Source organism: Erpetoichthys calabaricus, chromosome 3 (genome assembly GCF_900747795.2).
Source record: "Erpetoichthys calabaricus chromosome 3, fErpCal1.3, whole genome shotgun sequence".
Taxonomy (NCBI): domain Eukaryota; kingdom Metazoa; phylum Chordata; class Cladistia; order Polypteriformes; family Polypteridae; genus Erpetoichthys; species Erpetoichthys calabaricus.
In genome coordinates, this window is record NC_041396.2 from 278,647,515 (window position 1) to 278,655,934 (window position 8,420).

Here is an 8,420-nt window from a genome sequence, read left to right on the forward strand (position 1 = left end):
GGGGATTATGAAGGCGAGAGAAAGAGATGGGGTGTGGTAAAAGTTACACATCTATGTGCTCATAAACACAGACCACTTAAAAATATCTTTTGACACTTTATTACATATCAAACGCACAAACAATTAAGGTAAACTAACACAGTACTTACCAATATTTTGTATCTCACTGGAGCCATACATGAAATGCCAGGATAGGCTCTGGCTTCCTGTAATACTGAATTGGATTAAGCAGGTTCAAGAATGTCACATTATATAAAGTGGCCATGTTTACATTTTCCAGTACATCCATATCAAACTGCATCTTGATTTCTTCTTTAGGACAACATATTGGGGGGAAAAAAAAGAGAAAAAAATATTCAGACTATAAGCACTTGGCTACAATAAATGATCTGCTCTGTACTGATGAGTTATCCCAATAATGGATTTTTTTGATTAATACAATAGGGACCACTACATATGAGTAAATACCACATCAGGTGCATACAAACTTTCTGTTAATATACTTTTGCAGAAATAAAATATCTACCAAATAATAAAAGATATTTTAAATGTATCCCTGAAGCCACATATCCTGAGACACGCACAGAATCAACATCATGCATTTTCCTCATGTTTAGCTTTTCAATAATTATAAAATAGTAAACTGAAAACAGATGGTTGACACACAAAACTTATTACACAATTCATGTCTCTTCCAGTGTGTTTCAGTAATGTAAACCTTGAGTACAGTCTTTGTATTATTCCAGTCTCCATCCAACCCTTCATCATACACTCTCTCATTACAGCATTCTCTGTGCCCTCATTACATATTTTTCCATTAGCACCGATTGTGCTAAAATCAATGACACTAGCCACAGACCTACAACAACCCATATAAATGAGATACATAAACATGATCTGGTGCAGAATAAATCATCTGGCTCTGAACATAGAAAACACCTTACTTACTCCCTCCAGTGCATAGTAACTGGCGCAAAGAGCTGTAAACAATTTCTGAATATTCCATAGCAATGGCTGTTTACAAGTTTTTGCATAGAATCTCCAAACCCAGAAGACATTGAGCTTTTAAACAAAAAACAAAAACCTTAGTGACTGGTGAACTATAAAATGGTTCTTGTAGCATAGGGACAGATCCATAAAGCTGTACATTCAATTATTATTGCTCATTCACTGTGTGGCATGTAATGACTCATTTAAAGATCCAAAAGTAGAAACATAAAACAAAGTGCCTTGGGATGGCATTCATTATTTAAAATTGTATAAAATAAAATAATGTTAGGTTATGTGGCTGACTGGATAAGTTGCTGGTTGTAAAGTTTAAGGTTGATGGTTCCATAATGACTACTGACTCATTGTTCACCTCCGAAGCAGTTCCTTAGTCTACCAGGGATCCAACTAAACAAGTGCATAAATTACTTTACACTATATTAGAGCACCATGAATGTAAAACACAACCTACTTTTACAAGTTTCTAGATTATGACACTGGGACAACTTAGCCAATTGAACAAGACTGATGGAATGTGTGGCGTCTTCAAATTTGCCAAAAGGTATGGTTTTTGCCATTTCTTCATCGTTATTCCCATTATTGGGGAGGCATATGAGTAGGTTAGTCAAGGACTGTTCAAACTAGGGAATGGTGAGTGGGGGCAGGGAGTTTAGGACAGGCCAGGTTTAGAACGGTACATGGTGGAACAAACAATATTGTAAAAATAAAAATGTGTAGTAATGTAAATTCTAACCAAACGTTTAGAAGTGAAAGGAGCAACACATTAAAAATAGCTTAATGCTAGAAGTATCAAAAATAAGGCAAGTGAGCTGGAGTTGTATATAGAAGAGCATAATTATTATATTATAGCAATTGCAGAACGCTAGCTAAATAACAAAGATGGGGAGGAGTATAACAAAGGGATACACATTTTTTATGAAGGATAGACTGAACAGAAAAGGAAGTGGGTGTGCTGTTTAGGCCAAACATAATTTAAATGCAAGTTCCCTTCAGCTAGATGATGAGCCCCATCTTAGTGAAGACATATGGCATAACCTGGAAAGCATTTGGGAAAAAGGCTTTATTTTAGGAGTGTGTTATAGACCTCCCAACGCAGACAGCAATTTCAAAAAAATTCTTTTTAGTAATATTAATAAGGAGACTTTATCGATCTGAATATTAACTGGGATAACCTTGCAAATGGTGGAGCATAAGATCAGGAGATTTTAGACGTAATCAGTATGTCAAAGCACCATTGTGGGTGAAGCCTGTCTGGATTTAACATTTTGTAATAATCAGGCTAGAATTGAAAGCGTAGAGGTGACTGAACCACTAGGATAAAGTAACCATAATATAATACAGTTCTCAGTGTTTTGCAAGAGTGCAGAATCAAAGACTAAAATGATTAAGTTTAACTTTGGTAGGGAAAATTTTGAGCACATGCGGCAAAGTTTAAGGAGGATAGACTGGGATAAGATATTAAAGGTGGAGACAGTTGAGGAGTAGCGGAGCAGGTTTAAAAATGTTTTACATGTAATGCAGGACAGGTACGTACCTAAATTTGGAATGAAAAGGATATTAAAAGGAACTCAACAGTTGGTTAATAAAGAGTTAAAAAAAGAAGCTGCAAAGGAAAAACAGATGAATAAGACATATAAAACTAAAACATGAGGGCAAGCATTAAGAAGCATATTAGGGAGGCTAAGAGACAGCTGGAGAGGAACATAGCTGATAAGGCAAAAGACAACCCAAAGACATTCTTTCAGTATTTTAGTAGTAAAAGATCAGTCAGAGAGGAGGTGAAGTGCATCAGGAATGGTAAAGGGGAATGGAATTAAAAGATACAGACAGTGAAATACAGACTCTAAACTTGCATTTTCCTGGGGTCTTCACAAGTGAGGAAGTGGATAACCTCCCAGCAGGAAAATGGGACTACTTAAGGAGGTACTGAGTGATTTAGAAATTGTATAGGGAGAAGTACTGCTCAGATTAAATAGGTTGAACCCCACAGGCAATACAGTCCCAAACAAGCACTGACCACTACCAAAACATGCCCTTCTGGCACCACTACTCCTTCCTTGAAGCTTTGTCCTCTCCTCCCGACTCTGGCCACTGAGTGGTGGTGGCTGGCCCCTTTTATAGCCCACCCAGAAGTGTTCCAGGTGCTTGACCACCTGGTCCCAATTGCAGTTCTGGCTGGAGCTGAAGATTTGTCCAGCCGGGCTGTGGAATCCAGGCAGCACGCCCTAGCAGCCACCCCAACTCCCAACCAGGCTGTGGAGGACTCCATCTCCCATGGAGCCCTGAGGGAGGTTGGGGAATCACCGTCGGCCAGGGAAGCTGCCACCCGGGGAGGTATTGAGCCGCCCGTCACTAAATATATATATACATATATATATATATATATATATATATATATATATATATATATATATATATATATATATATATGTAATATATATATATATATATATATATATATATATATATATATATATATATATAGTCATATGAAAAAGTTTGGGATCCCCCCTCAGCCTGCATAATAATTGACTCTACTTTCAACAAAAAAGATAACAGTGGTATGTCTTTCATTTCCTAGGAACATCTTTTAGTGAAGCAGTATTTAGTTGTATGAAATTAAATCAAATGTGAAAGACTGGCTGTGCAAAAATGTGAGTCCCCTTGTAATTTTGCTGATTTGAATGCATGTAACTGCTCAATACTGATTACTTGCAACACCAAATTGGTTGGATTAGCTCGTTAAGCCTTGAACTTCATAGTCAGGTGTGTCCAATCATGAGAAAAGGTATTTAAGGTGGTCAACTGCAAGTTGTGCTTCCCTTTGATTCTCCTCTGAAGAGTGACAGCATGGGATCCTCAAAGCAACTCTCAAAAGATCTGAAAACAAAGATTGTTCAGTCTCATGGTTTAGGGGAAGGCTACAAAAAGCTATTTCAGAGGTTTAAACTGTCAGTTTCAACTGTAAGGAATGTAATCAGGAAATGGAAGGCCACAGGCACAGTTGCTGTTAAACCCAACAGGTCTGGCAGGCCAACAAAAATACAGGAGCGGCATATGTGCAGGATTGTGAGAATGGTTAACAGACAACCCACAGATCACCTCCAAAGACCTGCAAGAACATCTTGCTGCAGATGGTGTAACTGTACATCGTTCTACAATTCAGCTCAATTTGCACAAAGAACATCTGTGTGGCAGGGTGATGAGAAAGAAGCCCTTTCTGCACTCACGCCACAAACAGAGTTGCTTGTTGTATGCAAATGCTCATTTAGACAAGCCAGATTCATTTTGGAACAAAGTGCTTTGGACTGATGAGACAAAAATTGAGTTATTTGGTCATAACAAAAAGCGCTTTTTTCAATGGCGGAAGAAGAACACCGCATTCCAAGAAAAACACCTTCTACCTACTGTCAAATTTGGTGGAGGTTCCATCATGCTGTGGGGCTGTGTGGCTAGTTCAGGGACTGGGGCCCTTGTTAAAGTCGGGGGTCGGATGAATTCAACCCAATATCAACAAATTCTTCAGGATAATGTTCAAGCATCAGTCACAAAGTTGAAGTTACGGAGGGGTTGGATATTCCAACAAGACAATGACCCAAAACACAGTTCGAAATCTACAAAGGCATTCAAGCAGAGGAACAAGTACAATATTCTGGAATGGCTGTCACAGTCCCCAGACTTGAATATCATCGAAAATCAATGGGATGTTTTGAAGCAGGCTGTCCATGCTCGGCAGCCATGAAATTTAATTGAATTGGAAAGATTTTGTATGGAAGAATGGTCAAAAATACCTCCATCCAGAATCCAGACACTCATCAAAGGCTATAGGAGGCGTCTTCAGGCTGTTATATTTGCAAAAGGAGGCTCAACTAAGTATTGATGTAATATCTCTGTTGGGGCGCCCAAATTTATGCACCTGTCTAATTTTGTCCAATAAACTTAATGTCACTGCTGAAATACTAGTTTCCATAAGGCATGTCATATATTAAAAGGAAGTTGCTACATTGAAAGCTCAGCCAATGATAAACAAAAATCCAAAGAATTAAGAGGGGTAACCTTTTCTAATAAATATATATGTATGTAGATAGATAGATAGATAGATAGATAGATACTTTATTAATCCCAATGGGAAATTCACAATATATATATATATATATATACACATACTCACACAAACACACATACATATATATACAGTATATATATATATATACACACACACACATGCATACATATATCTATACATATTAATAAAAGACAAAGCCCTCACTGACTCACTGACTGACTGACTGACTGACTGACTGACTGACTGACTCACTCATCACTAATTCTCGAACTTCCCGTGTAGGTGGAAGGTTGAAATTTGGCAGGCTCATTCCTTACAGCTTACTTACAAAAGTTAGGCAGGTTTCATTTCGAAATTCTACGCGTAATGGTCATAACTGGAATATATTTTTTGTCCATATACTGTAATGGAGGAGGCGGAGTCACGTATCGCGTCATCACGCCTCCTACGTAATCACGTGAACTAAAAACAAGGAAGAGATTTACAGCACGAGTCAAACGCGGGAACGAAGGTAAATGACGTTAATTTTTGACTGTCTTTTAATACTGTGTAAGCATACATATTAACACGTGCAATTAAACGTGTGCATTTACGGGGTGATGTCTCAGGCTTAAAAGCTCGCCTTTTATCAAACGCGGGAACAAAGGTAACTGACGTTGTTCACTGTCTTTTAATACTGTGTAACCATACATATTAACACATGTGCAATTAAACGTGTGCATTTACGGGGTGATTTCTCAGGCTTAAAAGCTCGCCTTTTACTAAAAAGGTAAATGCAAAACTATTTTAAATCAGTTTATTGAAACGCTCCCGTTAAGGATTGCAATAACATATTCGCGAGATAAAAGAACGAAGTAGGGGGAAATGACGGAAGAGCCGCAAACAGCGAAGAGCAAAAAATTCATTAAACAATTCAGAAGGGAGCGAGTGAAGCATACAAGCATGTTCATAAGGGAAACAAAGCACGGTGTAAAACGTAAGTTTAAATTAAGTTTATAGAAACGCTCCCGCTGCGGATTGCAATAACATATTCGCGAGATAAAAGTTTAATGAGAAGACACGAGGTATAAACGAACCACACGCCGTGGCGCAACGTTAGGGGCAACAGTTTCAACCATTCTATGATCTGCTTCTCGCAACTGAAAGACGGCACATGGCGGATGTTAGCCGACTTGCTGACCGCAACGTTAGGGGCTTCAACTCTGGCGCTGACGATAGAGATTCGATTCACGAGAGGTGATGCAGTGAGTGTGTATGCCTGATGAGCCCAGAATTAGGGAGAAACACATGTCGCATACTCTTTGCATTATTTGAAAGTAAACTATTAAAACCATTCTATGATCAGCTTCTGGAAACAGAAAGAGGGCACGTGGCGGATGTAAGGCGACTTCCTGACAAACCAAAAGTGTTACCTGGCAGGTAACCACCCATACAGTCAGATTGTGATTCAGAAAACGAATGCCATGAATGTAATTACCACGATCTACATACTGTCAAATAAACTAAACACACGCCGTAGCGCGACAGCTGTGAAAAGCGAGGTTCACAAAAAAACAGATCCTTAACAAATTGTTATTGGTATATTTTCGATCCGTTTAAAAAGGTTTTCTTTTCTTATTAAAAAATTAAAAGCCGTACTTCGCCGCAACGAACCGCGAGAATTTGGCTATATATATCTGCTTCTCGCAATTAAAAGAGGGCACGTAGCGGATTTTAGACGACTTCATGACCAAACTTAAGTGTTACCTGCCATGTAGGGTTACCACTTTTAATACAAAAAAATAAGGGACGCATACTGCAGCGGGTGCCACATCTCAGTGCCAACAGTTTGCAGACTGGTACTTAAAAGACCCGCCCTCCTCACTGGACAGTTAAAAAGACCAATCAAACTAACGATGAGATCAAGTATTACCCAATCATAAGTAGGAAAGGAGGCATCTTCATAAAATGCGTGTGGGATGATTTGCATGAGACGCTGCTTTAAAAAAAATGATAAAAAAAATACGGGACAAATCCCGTCCCGTATTGATTCAAAACGGGACGCGCAATTTCATTCTCAAATGCGGCACGATTCCGTATTTTAAAGGACGGGTGGCAACCCTACAGTGCCAGGTAACCACCCATACAATCAGATTGTGATTCAGACTAGGAATGCAATGAATGTAATTACCCCGATCTACATACAAGGCGAAAGTCTTGCAACATTCAAAGATGATGGTTTGGGATAAGTACACCATACAACATAAAAGAGCTTATGAAGCCTTGAACCGAAAAAAGCAAGATCTCAGAGATCGTAAAAAAAAAATAGGAGGTAATGTCGTTTTACTCGCTGTAGATTTTAGTCAAACATTACCAGTTATTCCACGAGGGAGACCAGCAGATGAACTCAACGCGTGTTTAAAATCCATGCTTCTCCCACGCTCGGTTATATGTCGCGTGTTCTCGGGTAGGTACACCAAAAAATGTATACATTTAAGCATGTAATGGGCAAACAAAAAATGAGGTATACCCGAAGGCACTGCAGTAGTACTTAATGTAACTTTACTTCTTAAATGTTAATGTTTTACTGTTTAATAATTTATACGCTTCTTATATGTTGTTCAAATTCTTTTATCAAAATACCAGTGACAGCGCAATGCACGATAACATGGAGTGAATACACCATATGCATCCGCCCACAGACGCCCTGGTGTGCGCAGATAGGAGTTGATTCTACAATAAAATAAAATAAAGATAAAAAGAGTAATACAATCATCACCCATAAAGCGGATAGTAGACGTGACGTACTATATGTGTACCAGATTTCAAGTCAATAGGTGAAACGGTTTGCGAGCTACAGGTGATTTAAAATCCTGGACAGACACACAAATTGCCACGGTAGCAAATTACAGAAGAAGATTTTACTGTTTAATAATTTATATTTATATGAAATGTGCTTCTTATATATTACTTCATATTCTCATATGATAATGATGTTAATGTTTATATTGATTTCTATGTTATTGAAACTGCATGTATGTGTGTATATGTATGTATGTATATATATAAATATATATATATATACACTAGCAAAATACCCGCGCTTCGCAGCAGAGTAGTGTGTTAAAGAGGTTATGAAAAAAAAGGAAACATTTTAAAAATAACGTAACATGATTGTCAATGTAATTGTGTTGTCATTGTTATAAGTGTTGCTGTCTTTTTATATATATATATATATATATATATATATATATATATATATATATATATATATATATATATATTATATATATAATATACACACACACATAAACATTTATATACATATACATATATATACATATCTACATATACACATATCTACATA

General features: G+C 37.7%; 1 protein-coding gene across 3 annotated transcripts in view; it reads right to left on the reverse strand.

The window, feature by feature from the left end:
• slc16a13 (solute carrier family 16 member 13) overlaps positions 1-8,420 on the reverse strand; it is a 58,668-nt gene that overhangs the window by 36,207 nt on the left and 14,041 nt on the right. For 2 of the 3 annotated variants that reach the window (XM_051924876.1, XM_051924874.1), the window contains exon 2: positions 150-312. The gene's annotated coding sequence lies outside the window, so the exon portion shown is untranslated. The remainder of the gene's footprint in view (positions 1-149; positions 313-8,420) is intronic. The other variant, XM_051924875.1, reaches the window with a different exon arrangement.